Below are 3,056 nucleotides of genomic sequence, written 5' to 3' on the forward strand. Positions count from 1 at the left end.
TGCCATAAAGTCCAAGGCACCGCCCTGGCCGAGGATGACATCAGGCCCAGGACTCTCATGGCGGTCCGGATGGTTACCTGCCGAGTGCGCAATAGGAATCGTGCACTGACTTGGATTCTTTCCTTCCTTGGACTGGAGAGGAAGATCTGCATCGCTTCTGAATCCACTATAAATCCGAGGAATTTTCTTCAGGTGGATGGAACGATTTCGGACTTCTCCCAATTGATAATCCTAACTCCTGTAGGAAGTTGATGGCAAGGTTGAGCTGCTGGAGGAGGGCAGCAGGAGACTGAGCTTTCAGTAGCCAGTCGTCTAGATAAGGGACGATGAAAAGACCCTGAAGTCTGAGGGCCCCCGTGTTGTATGATCTTCAACACCCATGGGTCTTGGATATGGGTGAACCATGTTCTGGAAAAGGAGGAAAGACGTCCTCCCAGGAAGGGGGGCCACAGGGAGCTGCCCCACGTCAAAACTCAGGCTTCCTCTTGGTGTCCTCCTTGGAAGCGCCACGACCAGCTCCCCTAGGGCGATATCTAAAACGCCGTTGTTGGGAAGGGCGTCTATAATTAGAGGAAGAACCTCTGCCTCTAGAGGGAGCACGTCTGCCCCTGGATGCTTGAGGTAGGGACCTTCCCCTACCTTCAGCTAATCCCTCCATAATGGCGTCTAAGCTTTGGCCAGACACCCTTCCCGGCTCAAAGGGGAGAGCACAGAGTGCTGCTTTAGACGCAAAATCTGCCCGCCAAGGCTTTAGCCAAAGGGGTCTACGGGCCGCAGTAGACAACGCCATAGATTTGGCGGAGATTTTTAATTGATGGCAGGAGGATTCCGCCAAATAATCTGCAGCCCTATGAACTCTTTTCATAGAGGCCAGAATCTCATCTGTCTACGCCCAAGTCTATATCCCGCCCATGCAACACTGTCACCATGACATCATACCAGCTTTTAAAAAAAGGGTAAATCTTACCAGGTCCTGTAGACCGGACAGAGAGGTGACTTGGCGCCCAACGTGCGACCCGAACCCACGACCTTGAGATTAAGAGTCTCATGCTCTACCGACTGAGCTAGCCGGGCTGGCGCTGTGAACAGGATCTGAACCTGTGCGGGGAGACCCCATTGGATTTCGAGTCCAAAACCTTAACCACTCGGCCATCACAGCCGGTTCCCAATAAAGTTTGCAAACTGGAAAAGAGTTCAAGATCAATGAACACCACAATCGCACGCCTTCAGCAGATACTGCAGGAAGGTCTCTGACACCAGGCCAGCCAGCCTCTTAATTCTGGCCGGCTGGAAGTGGGCGGAGCCACAATCAAAGCAGGTGAGGCAACCTGCCCAGACAACTAACCCTGTAATCAGGGGTCTGCAAAGATATACATTCCCCCCCACCAAGAGGCCCTTAACACGGGCACTTACCCCCACATCTCCCCGTCTTTTCCGGCCTTTAATAAGGCCTGAATCTTCCCTGAGTGAGCGGCCGCCAGCGCCAGGCCGTTGCCATGGCGCTATGATACTTCCGGCGAAACCGGAAGTGCGCGCTTACAGCGGCCGGCGGGGAACAGGATACACAACAGTGTGGTTCCACCCGCCGGCAGTCTGCGCGGCCACCAGAGGCGGCATGCGGAGTCCCCGGACTCTCACCAAAATGTCAGGTAAGTCACAAGGAGCAGGGGAAGCGGAGGAGAGGGGGGGCAGGGGGGATAGAGGGGGGTAGCCACACATGGCTAACAAGCACCTTCTCCCCGCAGGGCACAGAAGGTGACAAGAAGAAAACAACCACTCAGGAGGTGAGTGATCCTGCTGAGCTTCTCAAAGAGGACACAAGTCCTCCCACCTGTCCTCTGTCCACACAGGACAGAAAAAAACACGCAGAGGGGAGGTTCTTGTGCCCTCTTATAGGGCCTGCCACGCATTTGATTGGCTAATTAAATATCCGCCTGTCCTACCAGCACACAGGGGCAGAAATACTCCACATTGTGCCGCTGTTGAGGACGACAGGGAAGAAAGTTTTCTGTGCGGAGTGCTCTTCGCTTGGTCTGATGTAGATTATGTAGCCTGATTGTGGTTGGAAGGAAGGACTTGCGATAGCGCTCCTTCTCACACTTGGGGTAAAGCAGACGGTCACTTACACTACTGCCAAGTGCCATCAAGGTCTCATAAATAGGGTGGGATTTGTTCTCCTGCATGGAGCTCACCACAGACAGTATCCTTCTGTCACCCACCACCTGTACTGGGTCCAGGGGGCTCCCCAGGGCAGAGCTGGCCCTCCTGATCAGCCTGTCAAGTCTATTTCTGTCCCTGTTTGATATACTGCTCCCCCAGCAGGCCACACCGAAAAAGATGGCTGAAGCAACCACAGAGTTGAAAAAGGCCCTAAGAGGTGTCCTCTGGACTCCAAAGGCCCTCAGCCTCCTTAGCAGGTAGAGTCTGCTGTGACCCTTTACTGTGCAGTGCCTCCAGGTCATCGGCCCAGTCTAGCTTATTATTGAGGAGCACACCCATGTACTTATAGGTCTTGACTAATTCAATGCATGTCTCTTGGATCTCCATCAGGGTCGGAGCACTTCTCTGTTTATTAAAGTCCACCACCATCTCCTTGGTCTTTCAGCATTAATCCTGAGGTGGTTCTGCTGGCACCATTCAACAAAATCCCGGTTTAAGTCTCTCTATTACCTACCGTCACCATCAGTGATGAGGCCGACTATAGCAGGGTCATCAGAGTTGTGCCTAAAGTCAGCAGTGTAAAGTATGAAAAGAAATGGGGCAAAAACTGTACCTTGTGGTGCTCCGATACTACAGATCACAGTGTCAGACACACAGTCCCGGGCTCTCACGTACTGTGGTCAGTTTGTGAGGTAGTCTAGTATCCAGTTGGACAGGCGATGGTCCACTCCACCAAGGTTCAGCTTCTCCCTCAATATCCCTGACTGAATGGTGTTGAACGCACTGGAGAAATCAAAGAACATTATTCTCACGGTGTTCCCAGGTTCCTCCAGGTGAGAGAGAGCTCTATGAAGAAGGTGGATGATGGCGTCATTTACCCCAATGTCCGGCCGCTA

General features: G+C 52.9%; 1 non-coding gene across 1 annotated transcript; it reads right to left on the minus strand.

Annotated features, from left to right (window-relative positions):
* Positions 1–1,077: 1,077 nt before the first annotated feature.
* On the minus strand, positions 1,078–1,159 carry TRNAS-CGA (transfer RNA serine (anticodon CGA)). Its single transcript has one exon. It is a non-coding gene; the product is annotated as a tRNA-Ser (tRNA).
* Between the last annotated feature and the right edge of the window lie 1,897 nt (positions 1,160–3,056).

This window comes from Leptodactylus fuscus, chromosome 6 (assembly GCF_031893055.1).
Source record: "Leptodactylus fuscus isolate aLepFus1 chromosome 6, aLepFus1.hap2, whole genome shotgun sequence".
NCBI lineage: Eukaryota > Metazoa > Chordata > Amphibia > Anura > Leptodactylidae > Leptodactylus > Leptodactylus fuscus.